We start from the raw sequence: 26,306 nt of genomic DNA, 5'->3' as shown, positions 1-26,306 counted from the left end.
AATGCATAAAAAATCTTTAACGGGCAAAACACCAACCACCTAAACCACTTTACCGCACATGATGCTTTTAGATTTATGCTCACTTTAGTTTATTTTTAAATACACGCCTATTTAACACTTCATCATCTGTTACGCATGTACAAATACACGTTGCAATCTGTAGGAGACCAAAAAGACAGCCCACTTTTTGGTTGTCGACACGCACACAAGCTCAGTTCCTAACACACCTGTGACACAAGCTCCATTAGTTCCGTTGGTAATGAGCTGGATCGGCATCCCATCCCGTCAGGGTTGGTTTGTGATCACAGCCGCCGCGAGCTCTGGCAGAAAAGCTGCGCTGGAAGTGAGACGGAGAGACCTGTGCTGCTACACTGCTTCAAAGCCCGGGCATGGAGTCGAGTGATGTCCCCCCACTGTGCCCGCACACCAGGGCCACTATTAGCTTTTCAACTCACTGATCCCCCTCAGCAGCAGGTATTACAGAGCAAATATCGTCAGTCCTTCCTCTCAGCTGTGTCGTTCTATCTCTTTCTCATGTTATTTGAAGCGTTGCCTGTTGTTCAGGTTTTGTAGAGAGAAACGTTGTGTAGGTAATTTATAATCTGCAGCACCTTTTCTGGATCTCTGTAAGTTGACAATGAGCCATCAATCCACACACAGTACTGTGCAAAAGTTTAAGACCACCATTACGCTTGTTGTTTTACACATGTTATAATGTACACATATCGTTTAAGTATTTATCGTCCTCATTATTTTATTACAACCAAAAGATACAGGTATTTATTCATTTGTCTATCAGTTTGTTTAAGATAGGTTGAAGAAAGACTTGAAAAAGATAGAGCAGTGTTTGCATCACATTTCTACTAGAAGTGTTGGAAATGCATCTTTTGAAATGCATTTATTTGTTCAATATTTTAATGATTGCAAACACTTTTAATGCAGGGAAATCATATTTGTGGGGGGGAAAGTAAGAAAAAAGGGTGAAACATAGACATGAAATGGCCTCCACAGAGTCCAGAACCTAATATTGTAAAGATAGTTTGGAATCACTTAGACAGAAAAAAAGAAAGATATGACAGCCTACAATAAATTTAAAGAAGAAATCTTGGAAGGGCTGAAAGAAGTTTTGTACTACATAAACACAAGAAATCTTTAGAAGAGTCTCCTAGTTAAAGTTAAAGTTATGCTTGCCAAAGGAGGGCACATTAAATACTGACTATTGCTTGAAGAAGTCATTTTGAAATGAAAAGTGTATTCTTTTTTGTAATTTTGTAAACTCTTAAGCTTTTAATTTTCTAAACAACCATAAAACTGAAAAATAAATATGAACAAATGTGTAGCACAGAACTGTGTGGTGTCATACAATTTCTACGAAACTTGTCAAATTGACAGCATTCATTCAAATAAAATAAGTAGATCCTTAAAATTAATAAATACACTTTTTCACTTCAGTGATTTTTAAATTAAAAAGTCAAACTCACTTGATTTGCTTTTTCTGTAAATCTGTGCTTTTATTTCTTTTTATTTAGAGTGTACTCTATGGTGGCTGACAGAGCTTAACGTGCTGCAATTTAAGAAAACACATGCAATTACAAAAAACACCTGCAAATTAGGAAAATAACTTCATCTGTTTGACAGCACACATGTTGCAAATCTTCACAATGCATTCACATTAAACAAATGCGTTGCATTTTCCCACAACGCAAACAAATTAATAAATCGTGCTGCATTTTGTCACAATGCAAACAATTTAACACAAACACAAAAAGAATGGAACACAACAGTAATGTTTGAAGGGGACCCAAAAACTTGGCATGTGCCATGACTATTGCTGATTGAAGTTGGAGGTGATTTTTGAAAGGTGAGTTTTTTGTTTGTTAATTTTAATATCCAGATTCCCTTGTCTTTAGTATTTATTAACCTAAATATCCATAACCCAAATAGCCTGGTCCGTCACATTTTAGGGTCTCCTTGAGTCTCACTTTCTCCACTAATTGAAAGTGCTGTGAGAAAATGCAGTGCGTTTTAATAAACTATTTGCGCTGAGAGAAAATGCAGCGTGTTTTATTAATTTGTTTGCGTTATGTGAAAATGCAGTGCCTTTTTTAAAAATGTGTTTGCGTTGTTGTGTTTGCACGTGTGCTGGCAAACCGATTAAGATTTTGTTCTCAACTTTCTGCCATTTTTTTGTAATTGCATGTGTTTTCTTAAATTGCAGCATGTTAAGCTCTCTTGGCCACCATAGTATTCAGTATATTAATACATGCAAATATGCAGACAATAGGTATAACATAATCAGAATAACCCCTAAAAATTCGCAATTATTCAGCATATAAATCTTATGGCATTCTACATATTTTTGTATCTGAGTTGTAAATAAATAAATACATTTTATATTATATTAATTTTATTAAATTCAGAGGTGGCATGAAGCAACACAACATTTAATAGAGGAAACATTTCAAGTGCTTTTTATGGTTATTAAAATCATTCTTGATTCAAATTTTATTTTAAGCTTCGTAGTTTTTTATTATACATGCAGTTTAATTGTGTTATCTTAATGGAAGGAGGAATGAATGATAGAACAAATGAACGAATGGATAAACGGACTGGCTGACTGGCTGATTCAGTCATTCATTAACGGATGGAGATATATAAGTGGGGATTGTCTGGATGGATGGATGGATGGATGGATGGATGGAAGGATGGATGGAAGGATGGATGGATGGACGGACAAACGAATGGATGGATCAACAAACAAACAAATGGAGGAATGAGCGATCAAACGAATGGATAAATGGACTGGTTGGCTGGTTGATTCATTCATTCATTCATTAACGGATGGAGATTTATTAGTGGGGATTGCCTGAATGGATGGATGGATAGATGGATGGATGGACAGACAGACAGACGAACCAACAACAAAAAAAGGAGGAATGAATGATCGAACGAATGAACAAATAGATAAATGGACTGGCTGGCTGAATAATTCATTTATTAACAGATGAAGATAAATAAGTGAGTGCTGTCTAAATGGATGGATGGACAGACAGACAGACAGATGGACAGACCAACGAACAAACAAACAGAGAAAAGAACGATCAAATGAATAAACAAGTGGATAAATGGACTGGCAGGCTGGCTGATTCATTTATTCATTTATAGGATTCATTCAATTCATTCAGGGATTGTCTGAATGGATGGATGGATAGATGGATGGACTGATAAATAAAACATGATTGGATCAAAGCTATAATCTACATTGCTGCACCCTAGAATACCATTCCATGATGCTGGTAGAGACTTATGGTATTGAAGTATCCTCTGTATTAAATCCTCAATCTGTCCAGCTGAATTCGGCTCTGGTCTGGCCAGCTTTCAGCCGTTTCCTTGGTGAAAGGCTTTGAAGTCGCAAGGCACTAATTTGTTTTGCCCTGAGCTCAGCCAGACAGAGCTTTCTTTAGGTGCCTAGAGCTTTCAGAGGAAGACGTCAATTCAGCTAAGATGTGCTTTACCAAGACAAGGACATGCACTATATGCTTTTGCCTCTATAGGAGAAGCACATGTGTGCATTCAGATGTGTGCTGTGTCACACATGAACTCATTTTTCCAAGGTGGACATGTCTGAAACAAGGAGAGAGGCATTAAGGGCTGTTTGAAACTCACAGTGATGCTGGCTCGTAATTGAATGGTGTCCTATGTCATTGGATCTTGTATTGATTGACTCCATGTATTGAGGCAGCAGGTTTCAATGTGTTCTTCTGTGAATCAGATCTGAGAGCTGTGGCAGAGAAGAAGAGTTTCGAGAACAATCCAGAAGACTTGGAAGCAATGATGATTTATGTACATATTCTATGGTAGGACTGCCCAGTCCTGTTTTAAAGGGTCAGAATGTCCCATCGTTCAGTTCAAGTTAAAGTAATTAAATGTAATTAAACATGCTATTTAGTAGTAAAATGAAAAAGGGTGCACATTGCAACTGTGCAAAGATAAGTGTCTAAAATTATTGATCTTGATCGAAACCCACAGATAAGTGTGTTGAAGCAAGATTGGAACTAAACTGTGCAGGAGTTTGACACCCCTGCTGTTATAAGTTACCAATATGATTCCTTTTGGTACAAATATGTTCCCTTTATGTACAAATGTGTACACATTAAAAGGTTGACAGCTTCATGCCTTTATTTTTGAGAGTCCTATATTTTGAGAGTCCTACACTAAATCTGCAAAACCCAGATCAATACTCACCTGAGGGCTCACTGGAATTTGTTCCTTCCATCAGTCTCCAGTCTGCCATGCCATTCCCTTGTTGCCTTTGCCATTCATCTAATCTGCAAAATAAGAGTAATCTCATTCAGAGATTTTTATTACTCTGAGCATGTCTCATTTCTGTACAGTTTGTTTTTTTTCTGCCATGAATAAATATTTAGAAATATATTTTAAAGTGTGGCAACGCGGTGGCGCATAAGGTAGTGCTGTCACCTCACCGCTGTAGGTAGTGCTGTCCGCGCAGTAGGTAGTGCTGTCTGCTGTGGCGACCCCAGATTAATAAAGGGACTAAGCTGAAAAGAAAATGAATGAATGAATGTTACTGGTTCGAGCCTCGTCTATGTCAATTGGCATCTTCTCCCCACGTTCACGTGGGTTTCCTCTAGGTGCTCTGTTTTTCCCCACAGTCCAAAGACATGTGGTATAGGTGAATTGGGTAAACTAAAGTGTAATGAATTTTAAAATCTTGAGAGGTGTTAAATAATACAGTATGGATGGTATCAAAATACAATAAAAAATGTCAAGATCCACCATGTAATTTATATCTTTTTAAGCTACATATATGAATGGAGCTGTTGCGAATGAATATCTGTGCAAACAGGGGTCATTCCAAATGCAACTTTATTTTAGAATGGTTAGGCAAGTAGGGATGGCTGACGTGAAACTAACGTTTCAACACAATGTCGGGATCCCAAAGCGCAAGTGTTTCAAAACACTGCACCAAACCAAGATCCGAAACACTCAGGTCACATAACTAAGGTGATTCAAAACACACAGGTCACATGATTAAACTGTTTCAAAACACCGGGTCACGTGACTAAAGCGATTCAAAGCTTATTTCAGAAGCATTTTGAGACCTGGTGAATCTGCGTTTGCCTGACAGGGTCAGGTAAAACTCTGACTCATGTAGTCTTGTGCACCTGTGCTGCAAATGGCCCATGTTCGAATCCCGACTAGAACAAATGCTCTAAAACTATGAATTGATTTATTTTAATTTAATATATGTTACTGTTTTATGACCAAAACAAGTCATATTTATTCACAAAGTATTCATTCGGATGTCAGACCAAAGTTAAAACAAAACACTATACAAGAACAGAGCATTTAAAAACTAACATAAATATCTGCAATACATAAAAATGACCACTAGGTGACACTGTAGAGGAGGGTTTCGCAACGTTTCGAAGCTTCGGCAAACTTGCTTCGACTGTTCCAGTTTTCCATGATGCCTCGCTTTGCCCACCACTACAGGCAAGCAGAGGTCGAAATCCAAAATACACAGTGTGGTAGACAATCCAAGAGCGAAATCCAAAAACAGGCAAAAGGTTCAGGGCAGGCGGCAAAAAAACAAAACACATGATAAACATTAGGGATGGCTGACAAGAAACTGACGTTTCGAGACAGTATTGTGATCCTGAAGTACAAGTGTTTCGAAACACTGCACCGAAGCATGATCCGAAACAGCCAGGTTACATGACTAAGGTGATTTGAAACACCCAGGTCATGTGACTAAAGTGTTTCAAAACACCAGAACACCACGAATCTGCGTTTGACTGACATGGTCAGTAAAAACTCTACCTCTTGTAACCTAGTGGACTGTGCATGTTCACAGAGTGACTGTGCTGCAAATGGCCTGAGTTCAAATCCTGTATTGTACAATTATTCTGAAATTATGACTTGATGTATTTTTATAATGTTACTTTTTATGACCAAAACAAGACATATTTATACACAAAGTGTTCATTCGGATGTCAGACCACTGTTAAAACAAAACTCATTACAAGAACAGAGCACTGGTTTAAAATCACCTTGGATTCGAACCCATCATCTCTGCATGCTAGTCAGGAACTCTCACAGTTTCATTAAATCAATAAAAGCCTCGACTCTACAAAGTAGGGCTTAATACTAAATTTGTTTAACTGTATCTTTGAGTCTTCTTTGGAAACGTTTCGAAGCTTTGACACATTTGCTTCGACTGTTTCAGTGTTTTATGAAGCCTTGCTTTGCCCACCACTACAGTGTAATAGACAATCCAAGAGCGAAATCCAAAAACAGGCAAAAGGTTCAGGGCAGGCTGCAAAGAATCAAAGCACACAATAAACATTCCAAGGTCAAAACACATGGGAAACGAGGAAAACTGCTTTGAATTGAATTCAACAGCTAGCCAATACTTAGAAATGTGTGTGCGAAACTCAGGGGTTTAAATTGTCCAGGTAATCAGTAATGATGAGTTTCAGCTGTGAGTGTGTGTGTGCGTTCAAATGACTGTCAGCTGTGGCAGGAGTGATTGGTGTAATGATTTCTGGGATTTGCAGTTCGGCAAGAATACAGGAAGTATGCTGGCGATTACAACAGGAGCCTTTTCTGAGTTTAAAAAGGAAAGGATGAAGGAAAAACCACAGAATGAACCTTATATAATAACCTTTTCATAATGAAAAAGACATTCATTGATTTTATAGAATGACACATCTGCAGGGTGGGCACTGTTTTTATGATGTTTATGTTGAAGCAACACTTTCGTTAACTTTAATTAAAGTTACTTGCACATGTTTAAAACTACTTCTATAAATTGGTGGATTCATGTTGAACAGTATTTTGTTGTGTCTTGACATGGCTCTCTGGGAACAATTAGCAGATTTTCACAAGTCCTGTTAATTAGTGGGCAGAATGTTGAAGAACTGTGTGTGTTTTCAGAGTCATTGTGAAACCAGAACTTCATCAGGCATTCAACCTTTGACCTCCTGCAGTCAAGTGCGCTTGTTTTTTCTACGGTTTGACTCCAGCTGCAGTTTGACTTGCATCAGAAATTGAAATGAGGCTTTAAACCATATTCAGACAGACCCTGTTCCTAAAATAGCTTCCCTCTCTCCATAAAGCACACCTCTGTCCTTTTCCCTCTCAGTCTCACTGGATATTATTAATGTGTTTCAGGGGCATGTCTGAACCACATAAATTACAGCTCTTCTGTCTTTTAAGGTCTATTTGTCAGTAAATCATGATAAACACACGTGCAAGCCAGCGGACTTCACAATGAGAGCCAGCATCTGTTGCCATGGTGATTACATCACAACTGTAATGCCCTGTATGAGTTATACAGCAAATACATCAGCAGCCCAAGAGCATGTCCTCTTAATGTATGATGTTATGAACATCATGCGTACCGTTGCACCTTTGAGGGAGAATCTCATGAAACTTTTCAAGAAAATAACGTCATGAGAAATACGAAAATAGATTATTGCCGTTTTTGGTGAACTGGCTTTAATTGATGCTGATTTAGCTATATTAGGTTTTATTTATTATTATTATTATTGTTTAGACACTGAAAATCAGACCACACACATTAAGTATACACTTCTATTCAGTTTAAAGTGATATTTAAAGGCTTAAATAGGTTAATTAGGTTAACTCGGCAGGTTAGGGTAATTAAGCAAGTTATTGCATATCGATGGTTTGTTCTGTAGACTATTGCAAAAAAATTAGCTTAAAGAGGCTAATAATTTAAACCCTAAAATGGATTTTAAAAAATTTAAAAACTGCTTTTATTTTAGCCGAAATAACAAATAAGGCTTTTTCCAGAAGTAAAAAAACACATTATCAGACATACTGTGAAAATTTCCTTGCTCTGTTAAACATCATTTGGGAAATATAAAAAAACATGATTAATAATAAAATAATAATTAATATATCAAAATATTAATTAATTTAATTAATATAAAAATATTCAAAGGGGGGCTAATAATTTTGACTTCAACTATATATATATATATATATAATGGGGAAAACTGCCAACTGACAAATGAATCTAGCATTTGCAATGCTGGAGAACTACAAATATGCCACTTTAATGAACTGTAGATCCCATCATGCACTTCGTTTACACACCTAGCCCAGATTTCCCCTGATTGCAAATACACACAGTGGAAGTTGTTCAGGACTAATCAAATGGACTAAAAACATAGCATACACACACCCATTGTTGCTAAGTCTTGTTTGCTGTAACATATCTAAGCGTTCCCTTGTCTAGCCCTGCCATGCTTTTCACCTTTGCCTTGTTTCTTTGTTTATGGTGTTTGTCACCTGCGTCGATCTCTGCCTGTGACCATGACTTTGCTATTGAATTAATCTCATGATATCATTTGTACCTGTTGACCATTGCCTGCCTGACCATTCTCTGTTAAATAAAGCTGCACATAAATCCTCACTCCACACACATACTGATTTTAGCGTACTGTATAGCATGGAAGTATGCGTTTCGGATGCAGCAAATGTGTAGACCTTCACTGCCTTACCAACTGTTTTCTTTACTATTGTGTTTCCCTTGTTGTTATGATCTTTTGCCTGCCTTTTGACCGCTAGATTTTGAAATCTGCTTTGTTTGCCTGTTTTGGATTGCCTTACCGTTTGTACCGACATTTACCTGGTTATGACTATGACTCTGCATGTACATTATATTGCTGTTTGTTTATTAAACCTTCAACATTTGGATTCACACTGTTTCCATGTCGTCACCTTTAAATAATTGTGTATGTAATAATACAACATAAATGAGACCAAAAAATATTTTTAAAGTTTAGAAACATTTTGAACCACCTCCTTGCAAAGATGTTGCTTTTAATTTTCTTTTTAAGAACATATTTGTGGAACTCCTGCAATGGTATTCTAATTACATCAACAAATACAAAGTGATATTTTTTTCTATAACAGCGATGATACCAATGTATTTTTTAATGTCTTTGCTATGTTAGCAATAATACAATTTCCAGCTTGATAGATAGTACAGTCTAATGTGGTGCAAAAACAACAGCCTGAACACTTCTCGTCGGTGTTCTTGTTAGAGTGCCCACCTACTCCATACAAATAAATGTTGATTTGTGGCCCTCTTCAGTGTATAGTTTTTGAACCATATGATCATTTGGGCTTATTTGTGTCACCTTCAAAAATGGCTCTTGAGAAATGTTATGTTTAATGGCCCCCTATAAAAACAACCACTACTTCCAGGGAGATTATTAACAATTTTACTCTCTGTAGGGTTTTCTCATTGGCTCATTGGCCCCTGCAGCTGGTGGCACCCAAGGCCAGTTGTTCCCAGTTTCAGTCCTCAAAATCCCTCTGCCTATCACATTTTGTATGTTTACCTTACTTACACCTGATTCAGATAATCAGCTTGTTAACACACTGTAAAAAAGGATTAGTTGACGTTACATTGAAAAAACAGGCAGGTAAACCTGTTGCTTTTAAAACAATTATGAAAAATGATTTCATGCAATACACATTTCATTGTATTACATCTTGTATATATCTCTCGTTCATCTTCAGAACTGTTTTCTCCACCTCACCCTACCCCCCCCCCCCCCCCCTTCATCCCCTATTTTGCACTACTATTTATCATCTTACATTTAAATATTACATCTTGTGCACATCTCTCATTCTACCTCAGAACTCTTTACCCCACCTCACATTACTCCTCTTTTATCCCCTATTTTTGCACTACTATTTATCGTCTAGTTGTTTTTACTGTAACTTGTTGTTTAGTGTGATTTGTATTGTAAGTATATATTTACATGTGCACTTGATCTGAGATGCACTTAATCTCATCGAACATGTATATAATGTACATTGTATATGTGTACTGTGCCAAAAGGAAGCCCTATGTTAACAGTGTCCCGAAGCACTGTCAACTTCCCTGGTTTCAAAGGCATCTGCGATGCATCATTACACAGTGGAAACGTGTACTGTGGTCAAATGACTCAGTATTTCAGGGATTTTTTGGGGGGTTTTACTCCTGATCAAAGAGGAAAAGGATCATCTAGACTTTTACCAGTAACAAGTTCAAAAGCCAGGGTCTGTCAAGGTATGGGCTGCAGGGACAATAAAAGGCAACCCAGGCAACCTCGTTCTGAAAACGTACCTCTGTATACATTTCTGGAGAGTGCCAAATATGTCCCAGGAGCTATGTTTTTGTTACGTTTCTGTGTGAAAAAAGCTGGGAAACCGTCCATACGGAGGTAAGCGGTCAGCTCAGGCCTGGATTGGCTAATCGGGAGGACCGGGAGAATTGCCGGTGGGCCGGTCCATTTTTTTGGCCACGAGGGCCGGTGTCCCTTGCTGCTTGCACTCTCAGCAGTCCGCTTTTTCCATTCATTTATTTATTTGACCATAGCCTCACTCTTTTTATTCATTATTTTGCCGCAGCTCCGCTCATTTTATTTATTTTCTCGCAGTCCCGTGAGCAAAATGCAGCCTGCAGGTGATGATGTAACTATCATTCGACCCCAAACAGCGTCACCTTAGTGAAAAATAATTTGAATGATTAATATCAATGAATATTACACCTGCTCAATGAAAATCAGATCATTCACTACATTAATAATTCTGACACAACTGGATCAGAAATCTTAAAAGGGGAGAAAAAGATTAAGCCATCAATAGAAAGTAATACTGTGGTTAAAAGAGTCTTGCAGATGTCAGTGTAATACTTAATTTCTCTTCCAAACACACTAGCATAGCAGTGGTGTAGTGGTCAGCATGATGCAAGTTCAAACCTCACCTGAGTAAATTTTTTTCTCTTTCATTTTTTTGTATTAAGACATATAATACTGTTTAGGTTACTTATGTGGGTGTACATATTTTATTTTTACTTTTTGTGTGACCACCGTTACAAAGGACTGGATATCTATAAAGAATTTTGCACAGAATATATATTCAGATATTGCAGGAAAGGACATTGTGATGTAGCTACCCTTTAATGTTCTCATATTTATGAAAAACATTTGAAGTTCTAAAGCAGCTGTTTCCTTGAAAAAGACATGATAATGTCATTAGAAACTGAATTGGAAATGGTGTTATTTTAATATAGTCATTAATATAGACTGACGTGGGCCTGTCTAAGGCTTGAAACTCCAGGGCTGAAAAGGAGTCCCACTCCAGCCCTGGGTCAGCTGGTAAGTGTGAAAAGGAACAGTGTCATACTACCTCGTTGCATTCGTTTTAAACATAATTCTGGCTACATAATTTCCGATCTTCAGAAATGCACATAGGGTTACATTTTCAGAATAATCCTATGTTAATAAAAAGCAATCTATTGTATTCTGTTTACTTGTCTTTACTTAAAAAAATTATACCTGTTGCCTTAAAATTAATAAGTAAATGAACTCTGTGCATAATTATAAAAGTTAATTATAAAGTGTACTCTTTTTAGGTCAACTTGTTGCTTTTAAGTAAGATACTGTAAATAATCACTTCTTACAGTGCAGAGAGATCCATGAACTGATCCTTGTGTGTCAAATAAGAGAGCCATAGAAAATGTGCAGGGCAAGGGGTCCCAAGGTCGGGAATTAGGAACCACTGCCCACGGCAACTGCCTAGTTCACCTATGCCTAGAAACAGTACTTAAATAATATATAAATATAATACATATTTGAGTGTGGTGAAAGGAGACACGGGCATGTTTTTGTTATTTTGTTTTTATATGAAATTCACCATTTCAAACAGCACAACTGAACAATGTTCATTCAGAACTGCTTAGTTATGTATCTGGAGCATAGACTGTTTGCTATGGGGGGCTTGTAATCGCATAAGCACACAAAGGCAAACAATCCATCTCTCATCTCTAATGACAGAGCTCTCTCAGAAACTGTCAGCCATGTCTGTGGAAGTCTCGAGACAGTAATACATCCTCTTGGATTAGAACACTGACTGATTTTTTGCCCTGAGCATCGTACAGGCAGAAGGACGAAGATGGTGCTGTAGTGCATGTCACCGAGAGGTGCTCCGAGTGCCTGATGTGTCTCTAATGATGCTGTCAAACATAGTATGGCCTGCGCTTGTTATGTCACATATTAAACCCTAGCATGAGACCTACGACTCAAGAGATGGGCTGTTCCATTTTAAGGCCAACTTCCCCAAAAGCAACACTGACTCATTTCAGTGATTTTGGAGGTCACGTAAATGGTTGATGTTTGCTGTCATCTCGTGTAGATCAAGATTTCTATGTATGTGCACTGGGATGCTTAGGAAGAGGCTTTGTAAATACAGGGAATAAACAGTGGTGTGGGTTGGGATTTTTTAGGGAAACATCATTATTACTATTGATCCAATTTTGTTATCCACATTTCATACAGTGGTGTAAAGTACTTGAGTAAAAGGAATTCGTTACTTAAGTATTTTAAGTATTCAAAAATATAAGCAACTTTTACTCTCTACTCGACAACATTTTAGATTGAAGATATGTATATATGTAGAGGTAAATCACATAAAAATCAGCTCTGAATTTTATCTTACTACGTTTTTTTTTTTTTTAATTGTGCCTTTTTGAACATTTGAGTTTGACTGAGACTTTTTTTTTAATCTATTTTGTCCTGCCATTTTAAAACAGTGAGCTGTTACATTAAATTTCTATATTAGGAAATAAAACCTTTCTTGGTGTTCTTTGAGTCTACATTCAGTATGAGTAAAATACTTAAGTATGAGGTGCCGTGTAGGATTTAATCAAACTTTGCTTATCAACACACACATAAATACGTGCATATACACCTATGAATTACTCGCATATACATCTATACTTTTAGATGTTCAAAACAACATATATGAAACTTGTGTATATACATATAAACTTGACACACGCATACACTCACACACACACGCACATACATATAAACTCCATTTATGCAAACACGACGACACATGCGCACATACATATATACTCCATCCATGCAAACACACCCACATTAACACACGCACATACATATAAACTCCATCCACGCATACACACCCACATTAACACACGCACATCCATATATACTCCATCTATGCAAACACACCCACATTAACACACGCACATCCATGTATACTCCATCTATGCAAACACACCCACATTAACAAACGCACATCCATATATACTCCATCTATGCAAACACACCCACATTAACACACGCACATCCATATATACTCCATCTATGCAAACACACCCACATTAACACACGCACATCCATAAATACTCCATCTATGCAAACACACCCACACACATACAACTCCCAGCATGCATAAACACCCGTTAAACAGTCGAGCAAACATCCAAAACAAGATACACAAACGTATACAAAGTTGTGCATATTTGCAGGTGATTTATATGTGGATGTGCGTTAACTTTTCAGTGTGAACGGAAGGCATGTCCGTTCAAACGGAAGGCATTAAGTAATTTTTTTCTCATGCAAATCAACATGAATTTCAGAGTGATCTTGATAGCCGTGACGTTTTTCGGTGCTTTATTTACTTGTGCTAATTGCAATGAGGATGATATAGTCAGGCGAATAAAAGTGAAACAAGATTATAAAACTGCAGCGCATTAAACACACGCGTCTTTAATCTACCGTAAAACAGAGTAGACGCGCACTACAATTTAAAGCACAGATAGCGTGACCGTCTCTCTCTGAACCGCAGATGTCGTGACCGCAGTCTTGAACTGCGGGCCTTGATGGCGAAACAAATTGCGCAATTCAGATTCTGTTTGCAGTTCAGCTGAAGGGGACACATTTGACTCCACTGAATTAGATATGGATCCTATTATAGTCGGCGAAGCAAGAACATTTCGCAAAATGTTAATTGCGTCTGTAACGTTAGCGCTATCACTGTTCATCATGGTCATTCAAATGGAGAAACGTGGCAAAATAGCTTACTTCGTCTTATTTTCTGATTAATGGCAGCTGGCAAACCAACAATGTGCATTTCTGCCACCTTCTGGACTGAAGTGTGGACCCAAAATAACCTATTAAGGATTGCGACACCATACAGAAAATCATATTAGACAACAATGTATTTATTCTAATAATAAATAATATTATATACTTCATGTGTGACCGTGTATTGATTAAACCTACTGCTTTCATTTATTTTAGGATTTTAATAAACATTTTGCTGGAGCAGTCATGTCATGTTTTCAACAATCAAAAGACCTAATACCTCAATTGATCACATCATTTATATTTCATAAGCTGGAAGATAGGATAGATTTCACTACAACACGGCTAATGTGCGAGTGTTAGTGTGGGTGTGTATGCATGGATGGAATATATATATGTATGTGCGTGTGTTAATGTGGGTGTGTATGCATGGATAGAGTTTATATGTATGTGCGCGTGTGTCGGTGTGTTTGCATAGATGGAGTTTATATGTATGTGCGTGTGTGTGTGGGTGTATGCGAGCGTCAAGTTTATATGTATATACACAAGTTTCATATATGTTGTTTTGAACATCTAAAAGTATAGATGTATATGCGAGTAATTTATAGGTGTATATGCACGTGTTTATGTGTGTGTTGATAAGCAAAGTTTGATTTAAATCCTACACGGCGCCTCATACTTGAGTTCTTTTAAAATTGTATACTTTAAGACTTTTACTCAATTCTTATTGGAATTGGTGACTTGAAACTTGTAATAGAGTAATTTTTATAGTAAGGTATTTGTACATTTACTCAAGTAAGGTTTGCAGGTACTCTTTACACCTCTGATTTCATATAAAAATATTGTTGTTTTTAAAGCTTATTTTCCAGATAATCATAATCGATCTGAGTAACAAATGGCTTCAATCAATTTAAATCACGGTTATTCTATTAAAATGCTCAAAATGACAACGTTTTAATTTGACATTTGAATTTAGAATTTTTGTTTTATTCTTGGCTGTTCATTCCGCTTTGAGGACCCCTGATTAATAAAGGGACTGAGCTGAAAATAAAATAAATGAATGCTATATTCTTTAATTCACTCATGGAATTATTATTCTATGTTGTTTTAGAATGATCATTATTGTTAAAAGTGCTATGTAAATAAACCTGAATTGAATATTCTATTCTAAAACGAGTTTGTTCTTTTGTAAAAAAAACCTTGTCACACCATCTACATATTTTTCAGCTGAAAGCCTACTTTCTTCTATTGTACTACATTGAGATATCTTTGAATAAAAGCATCCACTAAATGAACAAATTTAAATATAAACCATAAATCAAGAGACGTTGGCTGTTTCTTAATATGCGTTCTTGCATCCTTTAACGTCATCATCAATTGTCAAAGTTCAGTTCCAAAGCTCAAGGCTGCAGGATTGGAGGACATGTGAAGTTCCCGAGTGTGTTCTTGATATTGAGAATGCATCGTTGCAGACTTGAGAGCAAAACTTGCCCCAGAAGTTCCAGAAGTCATTGCGGCTGAAAGTGCAGCATTTTATATAGATTTATTATTGAAGTTCAGATATATAACTTACTTATCTCAAGAGTTTCCCCAAATGAGATGGTGAAAGTAACAGAAACATGAAAATCTTACAGTAATAAAGGCATAAACACATTAAGACTGTTTATTTGCTAAAATTTGTATTAAAGTCTGTTTTATTTGTATTGCGCAAAATATATTTTTGTAAGTGTTTTTGTGTGTATTATGTTTAATGAAAAGCAAAAAAAATCGTTGTATGCATGCAGTAATGTTTAAATAATTTTCTGTTAAAAGTACGTGAAGGTCTTTTTTTGTCGTTGGTTTGTCAATAGCACACAGGGACTGGAGAACAGTGATGTGGGTATGATTTTTAAGGAAATATTAATATTATTTTATTTGTCATTTTTTCCAAATTTCATATACAAATTTAGTCATTTAGAGCTTCTTTTCTGGGAAAAGACAATTGGTCAGAATTACAAATGATTTAGATTGTTGTAATTCAGGATTATTCGGTTAGAATGCTCAAAATTATGATGTTTTAATTTGAAATTTTGGAAGAAATTGCATCAGTAGTTTACAAAACAAAGCAAAAATTATAACCATAGGAAAGTTCTTGCTGCCTTATTTTTTAGTTTAATCAAATGTACTTTTTTTTACTTTTTGTGCTTGAATAACAAAAATATCATGACTTTTTGTTGTATGATGTTTTACAGTGTATAAATCAACATATACTGATTCTAAAAAACAGTCCTAAATACATTTCTGGAGATTGCAAGATTTGTAGCCAGAAGTACGAATGGCTGCATTTCGTCTTTAAAAATGATCGCTATGGGGCAGTATGACGCCGTTCCTTTTTTGCACTTACCTCCATATGGATGGATTTCCAACTGTTACCAGTTTGTCCCGTTAGCTCGCAATGTACGTTGACGGAGTCGAGACACAGAGGAGTTGACCACAACAATGAGCTTTGAGGCCAGTGAAGAATGGTTCCAGAAAGCAGATAAGACAAAAACAAAAGCCAACTAATTAAATAAACAAGTAAATATTAGGGTTAGAATGTGGTAAAATCTGAAAACGTGGTAAAAATCAGGCGAGGGCTTTTCTTTTTCTGGATTGCTTTTGAAAACTATCGGTTGGGTTTAGGGAAGTGGGTGGTTTAGGTCAATCAGTGCTTTTGGAATCATTTTTGGTTGGTTTTGGGAAGGAGGAAGGTGGGTCAGTCGATCGGTCAGTCAGTCAGTCATTCAGTAAGTCAGACAGTCAACAGCAGCCTCTGGTGGAATCAGACAAGAAAAGCAGGTGTAAATGGCACTGGTGAGAGAAATTTGAGATCTCAAAAAGCATACACAGCAGCTTCTGGTGGATTCGTGAAAACAAAAACTGCCCCCCCAAAAAAAAAATTAGCTCCTGGGACATATTTGGCAGCCTCCAGAAATATATGAAAATATATGAGTATATAGCTGTACGTTTTCAGAATGAGCCTGGGTTGGTGTAAATCTACAACTAATAATCAATTGATCCTCCAACTCCAGTACTTTCTATTCTACTCTGCTCTGGAATGATATTTATTGTTAAAAGTGTTATACCAAAGACTCCAGAATACACATGACATGCCACTCGTATAGTTTTAAATGGGGAAAAGTGTAACGGTCAATATAGCTAATGAAGCTCCGCCTACTAGTACAGCAGCCAGTCAGCGATTGCTATACACTGAGGATTTTCAAGGGGAGGTGCTCAGACCAGACATGAGTTTCTACATATTTTGTGTGAATCGAACATTTAGAAATTAAACTAAAGAGGCAGCTGTTGGTTAATTACATTGGTAATTCTTAATATGAAGAGTAAGCAATTTTGGAGGATATGATGTTTCCCCTTTCAAGCAAAATGCCCAAGCATTCTGCCTGAGATGGCCGCTGAGTGAAATGACTTGCCTTACAGGGACTTTGGCTATACTAATAAACTTCTATTGCATTCTGTTCTGTTCTATTCTATTCTATTCTAAGAGATTCTATTCTAAGAGATTCTATTCTAAGAGATTCTAAGAGAAGAGATTATCACTGGTTCTTACTTTGTATAAAACAAAACAATATTATGTACACAAAACTAAACTAGCTGAGAAAAAAATTATATATATTTTTTATTATTATAATTATTAAATGTATTAATATTATTTTTTTTCGAATTTCATGTCAATTATTTTCATTTAGAGCTACTTTTCCTGGAAAATGACAATCGGTGAATAACAAATGATTTCAATCGTTGTAAATCAGGCTTATTCTATTAAAATGCACAAAAATGATGACGTTTTCTTTTAAAAAAACTTGGAAGAAATTGCATGGTTAGTTTATAAAACAAAACTAAAAATATAACTGTATTTAAGTTAAAGTAACAAAAATATTTGTTGTCATGACTTTTTGTCATATCATTTTTTACAGTGTATAGATCGAAACTACAACTATACAGTTAAATAATCAACACCAACACTAATACTTACTATTCTATTCTAAATTTGCTTGTTCTTTCTTTAACATTATTTATTATTTGTCTGTGTTGTTTTTGTGGTGACCTTACTTTCGCCTTTTGTACTCAATTGTAGGTCACTTTGGATAAAAGCATCTTCTAAAGGAACAAATATAAATGCGAATCATAAATAAAGAGAATGTCTTCTTTATTTAAAAAAATAGATATTTTTGGTTTGTAAATAGCATACGGGGACAGCAGAAGAGTGGTGCTTTGAGTGGCCACTGTCTCCACAACACTGAGCAGATGGTTAGATCCACTTGTGCTGGATTTGGATGAGGAACTGCAGGGCTGTGAGCAGCTCTGGGACGGATCCACATATACGAGTGTTTGGCTGGGACATCTATAGCCACCGTCACACACAGGCACACATTATCAACCGCCTGCTTACAGTAACAATGAGCGAGTGCCACCTATGTGTCCGACGAGCCAGTATGTTATGCTATTTCGGTTCAGCCATTATATCATTGCTGGATTTTTTGCTTTAATGCATTTATATTGAAATCAGTAATGAATAAAAAATGGGTTACACTTTATTTTAAGGTGATGTAGTTATATGTACTTACTATATGGTTGGGGTTAAAATGTGGCTTAGGTTTTATATGTAATTATGCATAATTCATTGTAACTACTATAGTAAGTGTATGTTTAACTTCATTGCTTTAAAGTGTTACCTTTTATTTTGCTGCTGTTACCTTTTATTTTCACTGTAAAAAAATTATATGACAAAAAATCATGACAGCAAATGTTTATTATGATACTTCTATTAATAAGTGAATAAGCTTTCGCCTTTTGTTATATTGAGTTCAACTTAATACTTTATACTCAGTATAAATAATGAGAGTTGAAATGACTAAACCATTTAGGCAGTAAGATTTGTTTACGTTGTTATTACATGGTAATCACTGTTTATATTTATGTATTGATTAAAACAACATGTTCGTATTAAAGAAAACTATTTTACGCAACATAGGCTCATTCTGAAAACATAGCCCTATATACATTTTGGAGATCACAAATTATGTAGCCAGAAGCATGTATGGCTGCATGCCACCTTTAAAATGAACGCTACGGGGCGGTATGATGCCGTTCCTTTTCGTGCTTACCAGCTGACCGTTTACTTCAGTGTGCTTTTCCACTGTTACCAGTTCGTCCAGTTAGCTCAACACGGAATTGATACACAAAAGGCTGTTGACCACGACGATGGGGTTCGAGTCCGGCAAAGAATGGTACCAGAAAGTGGGTAAGACAAAAACAGAAGTCAAAAAATAAAATAAACAAAAAAATAACAGGGTGAGAATGTGGTAAAATCTGAAAATGTTGTAAAAATCAGACAAGGGCTTTTCTTTTTCTTGGTTGCCTTTTAAAACGATTGGTTGGTTTTGGGAAGGGGGTGGCCGGGTCAATCGGTGCTTTTGAAAATTGGTTGGGTTTAGGGAAGGAAGAGAGTGGGTCAGTTGATCGGCCAGCTAGTCAGTCAGTTAGTCGACAGTGGCTTCTGGTGGATTTACGAAAGAAGAGCAGGCACGAATGGTACTCGCGAGGAAAATTTCAGATCTGAAAAAGCATACACAGCGGCATCTGTTGGACTCACAGAAACATAAACTTGAAAAAAAAAAAAAAAAACATCCTGGAATGTATTTGTTGCTTTTCAGAAATGTATATAGCTGTACATTTTCAGAATGAGCCTGGGTTGATTTTATTTGTTATTACTGTAGTACATATAATGACACTGTAAAACAAGGCATCTATTTTTATGAATACAAATCACAATAAAAAAGGTCTTCCCTTTCTTTATTGCGATCTGCTTTCACGAATTTATGTAAAGGGTTGATGTTTGTAATTTAGAAACAGTTGGAGATTACTGCCACATATCAATTGTTATAGTTTATTTTGAAGTCTCCCTTTAGAGATTTTGTTTACTACACTGTAAAAAGTGTGGTAACACTTTATTTTGATGGTCCATTTGAGTAGTAGTACACTGTCTGCTTAATATCTGTTGAGTTGCTCCTTCAACAGACATTTAACTGACTATTAGAAACTGTTCAAGTACATGTCAACTTACACTAACCCTAACCCCAACCTAACAGTCTACTTATAATCTAATGAGAATAAGTTGGCATGTAGATGCAATGTAACTTAAATTCAACAAACGGACCATCAAAGTAAAGTGTGACCAAATGGGGTTTAGTGTGTTTTAAATTCATTGCCTTAAAAATGATTACGCAAATACATGATGTGCATAATTGTAAGAGAATTAGGTATAGTGAACTTAACAGTTCTAAGTTACAACAACTTGCCACTTTAAGACAATTGATTTACTCACTTTTTGAAGCAATTGCTTTTTTCCAGTATATAAGTTATTTTAAAACTACATGCAAGCTAAATCTAATTAGTAAATTGTTAGGCTACACTCTCAGAAATAAAGGTACAGGAGCTGTCACTGGGGCAGTACCTTTTCAAAAGATACATGTTTGTACCCAAAGAGTCCACAATGGTACCTCAAAGCTGCATATTAGTACCCAAATGTACCTAAAAAGTACCTTTGAGGTACCATTATGGACCCTTCAGGAACAAATATGTATCTTTTAAAAAAGTACTGCCCCAGTGACAGCTACTGTACCTCTATTTCTGAGAGTGTAGAAAGTTTGTTGGTGAACCATTAGAGTAAAGTGTTAACCATTTCCCTGTTATTGAATAAACTAAATTGCCTGTAGTGCATGTGTGTGAATGTGAGAGTGTATGGCTGTTTCCCAGTGCTGGGTTGCTGCTGGAAGGGCATCCGCTGTGTAAAACATATAGATAAGTTGTCAGTTCATTCCGCTGTGGCGACCCCTGATGATTAAAGGGACCAAGCTGAAGGAAAATTAAATATTGCCATTTTGGTCACACATTAAAATAAGATATCTTAAATTCATTTTAATTCATATATTTACTAACATCAAATGATAATGAACAATATTTGTTCAGCATTTATTATTTATAGCTTAACATTTACTAATTGGTAAAATCCAAATTCATAATTGTTCACATTAGTAAATTCAGTGTGGGTTCATAGGAACTAATAATAAGCTACTTTTTAAGTCTTTGTTAACGTAAGTTAATTAAATTAAATACTGTATTAAATGTATTGTTCATGGCATGTTCATGTTTGGAAATACCTCGTGTTAGTGTTACCAATAGTATTACTGATAATCTTCTTACCTTTGCTTTTAATCTTCTTAGCTTTGTTCTTTAAAGTCAGACTAAGCATTAACTTTAGGCGTGAACTATGACGATTGACAATTTCCGTAACATTTCCCAAATTCCCCAAGTCAATAAAAAGGTTAAAATTACAAATAAATAAATAGTTTTTAAAAATAGCATGAAAATGTGAGCTATTTATAATATGCACCAACATAAACTACCTGTTTATTGCAAGCAACAAAACAATGAACATTTGTGTTTAATCCGACAAAAACATAATTCGTTACGTTTGAATATTTTTAACATGAAACACATCGAACATTATTATTTGGCTTTTAAATTATCAATATCTTCTCAACCAGCTTTAAGAGTTTGAATATAAGAATGCATGAAAAATTATTTCATTGTTACTTTGCACTGATTTGCTTGACTTATCACTGAATGGCTTCATAACATCTGAAATACATTAGTCAAGCTTATTGGGTTTAAAGCTTTAAACTATTCATTGGGTGGAAAAGAACAGCACGAGAAGTCAAAGAACTTTTAGACATATTGCTCTTTTCCTAATAAATGTTTTTATTGTAGGAGAACAGTGCACATAAGCTCTTAATTAGTAGGAGTTTAAAAAGTTCTGCCAGTTTAGCGTGAAAGGTATAACATAATGAAATTCAAAACAAAGTTCATAGAAATGACAGAGATTTGATACAAATAAATTCTTGTGTAATTGCTCTGTTCATTTGTATAAATTTTAATGCTGCAAACTGAATCCGAAGCCTACAGTACTCTGTAGTATTTGCTGAACCTTGGTGTGCAATAAATGACCACACCACTTCAAAGCAAACACTGATGAAAGACTTATTGAATAAAATAAAAAAAGTAGAACATAATGTTACGAGATAATGATAATTTCTGTGTTTGATGTAGAAATCCCCTGTGCAGTTTTGACTTATTTACACATTTGATGAGTTCTCAACTGATAAAAAGTATATGCGAAAGTATACGTTTCATAAAGAACAAAAATGTTTGTGTCAGAAAAATAAAAATCAATAATATAGACATCATTTTTCTTACCAGCATTAGTTCTGACAATAGCTACACAAACAAATATAAACTTTTTTAAAAAGAACCTACATAGTGCATTTTTTTAAATAAATAAATGTAATTAATTAAATTAATTAATAAATAAAACAAATATTAAAAACTGCAAATCTATTATTTACAATATACTAAATGCTGTGCAGATCAAACAACAGTAATGTTGAGGCATTAGTCTGCATGATTATTTTCACATTAAAATGCAAGAAAGAAAGAAAAAAAAAGAAAGAAAGAAAGTAATATTTTACTCACATTTTGGCCAGTGAAACCAAAACAGGCTGACTCTGAAAACATATATACAGTTAAGGTCAGAGTTATTAGCCCCCCTTTGAATTTTTTTTTCTTTTTTAAATATTTCCCAATTTATGTTTAACAGAGCACGGAAATTATCATAGTATGTCTGATAATATTTTGTCTTCTGGAAAAAGTCTTATCTGTTTTATTTTAGTGAGAATAAAAGCAGATTTTAAAAAAAAAAAATAAAAAAAAAAACATTTTAAGGTGAAAGTTATTAGCCCCTTTAATCTACACTGTAAAAAGTAAAGGTGCTTCAAGTACTCTGTTGAGTACTCAAGGAACTTCAACATGTATTTTAAGTGCCTCAAAGCTCTTTCTCTCAAAAAGGGGTTCCTTGAGGAACCACTGACAGTCTTTGCAGTGCTTGCAGGACCCTTTTGCAGTAACTGGGATCCTACAAGCACTTTTTTGTCAATACTGAGGTTCTGGAGTCACTGTTTCCTTACACTAAGACCTCGAAGCACTTTGAAAGTTATTGGAGGAACTCAATTTTCAAAAAAGAGTTACTGAAAGATCTATGAACTTATATAATGGTTCCTGGTGGATCTCTCCTCTAAAAGCTAGCACTTAAAGGAACCAAAAGATTTTTTTTTTTTTTTTGTTATAATTAAATAGACAATTGTGGAGACCAGAAAATGAGATGGATGTTAATTTACTTAATATTTACTTAGTTATTTGTGCTTTTAGAATGATATGAAATTTGGTGTTTGTTTTTCTTTTTTGTGTGGCACTCACTGTGAACACAAGAATATCATTGATAAGAGTCTAAATGTTGACTTGATTGCAGTTAGGAGACTGACTGGGAAACTGTGAAAAAATGTGAAAATGTAAAAGTAATTTTGGAGAATAAAATACACATGAGACACAACAGAGGAAAAAAGAGACAAAAACATGCACAGGCTTGTACAATTATGAAAATGATAATTATTATAGGGGGCTAATTCAATTTTCTGTCAATTTGTCTGTCATTTAAAACAATAATAATAACAACAACAACTGCTGCAATAATAATATTAACAATAATAATAATAACAAATATTAAGCTATTATTATTGTTGTTATTTTTATAAAAATAGAACTATTATAGCACAGTTCTTCAAAAATCCACTCATGAAAAATATTTAAGATATAACTAAACTTAAGTATATAGGCTATGGGCTCTGGGTTATTAATAAAAAGTATTCCTCCAGTTTGTTTTGATAAACCAACAAAGATAACTTGCTAATGAATGCAGTATTTTGTACATTTTTATTTTTCTAAATTAAATGTTTTTTTTTCATCTGTTTCTTGGATTAATGGAATGGAATTAATTGTGTTGCCAAAATAAATAAATAAAAATTAACCGGAACTAACAAAATAATATAAACATGACGCGGACGCGCATCATCGTGCACGCGCAGGTCGCAGGAGCGTTTTCAAATAGCGAGTTGTAACGGCTCCTTTCCTCCATTTCATGACGGCTGTCATCTCTAACACACGGAAGGTGAGTAAGTTGGCAAAATAAATATACAAATTAGATACGATTTGCACACAAATATCTACACTTACACGCATCATTATGTCGTGTAACCTGTTTTAGGAACGTCTCGCGAAGCGATTGCTGTTGTATAAGATTGGGTAAACATTATTATTTTGCGATAATAACAATCGGCTGGATATACATAATCACTCAAATTACACGTCTACCTCACACAAATATAAATAATTTGATGTAAAATATTGATTTATGTCGAAATATTTTATTGTCATTGAACACGAAGCTTCCATGAAAGCCATTGCAAGCGACCGTTAATTTCAAATTAAACAGATAACGTTATACATTCGTACTTATTAGACGGCTTTACCCACAAATATATTTATTTATTTATTGTCTTCCCTTACATAAACAGTGTGTAGCAAGTGTCTTGAGCAGGGTTGCTTATATTATTTTCTAGCCGCGATGCTATCTAATATTCTTTCCTTTTATTGTTTGTGAGTAATATTACGCATTTGTTATTATTTGCGTTTCTTAAACAGTTACCTGTGTGACAAATTGTGTCTAAGTTATGTACTTCAATATATTTTTTATTCATTCACACAAATAATGTACATAAAGCCTGCCTTTTTCCTTCTCAGAACCTCCACATAAACCCTGAAATTGTTCAGTATTCTCTCTCAAACAGCCGTTTGAGTCACCTCAAATGTAAGTATTTTTTTAAGTAACTAACTGAATTGGAAATAAATGTAAAAATACTTCATTTAACAAACAATATTATTTGATAATCATTATCCAGCTGGGTATCACTGAACTAATGACATTAAACTTTTAACCTTTTAAGTGTTTAAAATCACTCACTTATTTTCTCATTTGCTTGTTTCTGATGTATCCATATTAGGTGTAAATCATTGTGACAGATATAGACTAGAAATTTAAAGTTTGCTGTATCAAATCCAGGTAGCAGAGGGCCAGGTTAAAACGGTCCGATGCACTTCACTTGCAATGCAGATCATCATTTCTGGACAGCTTTCTACTTACTGCTGTGGACATGAAAGGTTCAGCAGACTTTTTGCTCTGAATGAATGGCTATTAACATGGTGTGAAGAATTTGCTCTTTATTAACAATTGGAATCTTTTCTAGGATCGTCCGAGGCTTGCCCATGCTGATGGGCTGCACCACAGCAGTACTGGAGCTGAATTCCTGTCGGACAACATCTTCAGGATGCTTTGACTAGTTAGTGAAAATCCACATTTTAGTCATGTAGACTTTTGCTCGTCCCACTTTAATCACAGTAATGCATATCTGGCTAACTTCATAGAAACTGTCTGTTCCTCGCATTATTAGATCAAGAATTTAATTTACTATGTGTTCTAGAAAAAAATCTATTAAAAATCAAACCAGAAAAATGGTAAATAAGTGAAAATACTTTTTTTTTTTTTTTTTAAGTTCGGTCTTCTAAACGTCAGGCCACTTGCACCTAAAGCAAGTATTGTAAATGAACAGACAACAATCTTAATGCACTAATAATCCTAATCTTAATGTCTTACTGAAACCTGACTAAAGCAAAATAACTACAGTATGTGAACTTGAATTTAATTAAATTACATTTATTATTAGATAAAGCAACATAATGCTTGGGTAATACATTTAAAATTAATAGTTGTTCAATTAAAATAATATTTATAAATTGTCCACCAAATTAAAGTTTTTTAACAAAGTAGTGAGTTAGTTAATACCACCTCACAAATAAACATGGTTTAAAGTAAATAAAAATTTTGTCATCATTTACCCACCTCTAATATGTTCCAAACCTGTTTGATTTTCTTTCTTTAGTTGAGTGCAAAACATTATATTTTGATTAAAGCTGAGCATTTTTAACCGTTAAAAATAAATTATAACCAGTATAACAAAAGTATGGATTGTGGTTATAGGTTTTCTGTTTTCAGTTTAACAGATGAAAGAAACTTAAACAGGATTGGAACAAGTGAAGGTTGAGTAAATGATGACAGAATTAAATTTTTTGGGTGAACTGTCCCTTTAAAGTGGAAGTGAAGCACTCAGTCAAGTTTACATTCATTTGTAAATTGATGTCCAGTTTAGTGAAAATATAATAAACAAACTCGATTAATGTAACCATTATTGAAGAAAAGAGCATGTTTTACAATAGTTTATATTTTTAGAGCTAGGGTGCAGCTATTTTGGAATATCACTGTCTGACGTCACAAGGTTGGTTCCGTTCCCTCAGCTGAACAGATACAGTGGAAGTAAT

At 35.1% G+C, this 26,306-nt stretch overlaps 1 long non-coding RNA gene across 1 annotated transcript; it reads left to right on the top strand.

The window, feature by feature from the left end:
• Window positions 1–23,863: 23,863 nt before the first annotated feature.
• Window positions 23,864–25,121, top strand: LOC130222459 (uncharacterized). Its single transcript, XR_008836468.1, has 3 exons — window positions 23,864–24,042; window positions 24,675–24,741; window positions 24,994–25,121. It is a non-coding gene; the product is annotated as an uncharacterized LOC130222459 (long non-coding RNA).
• The last annotated feature ends 1,185 nt before the right edge of the window (window positions 25,122–26,306 follow it).

The sequence above is a fragment of the Danio aesculapii genome, chromosome 4 (assembly GCF_903798145.1).
Source record: "Danio aesculapii chromosome 4, fDanAes4.1, whole genome shotgun sequence".
NCBI classification, from domain to species: domain Eukaryota; kingdom Metazoa; phylum Chordata; class Actinopteri; order Cypriniformes; family Danionidae; genus Danio; species Danio aesculapii.
This window is presented reverse-complemented; position numbering and strand designations above follow the sequence as displayed.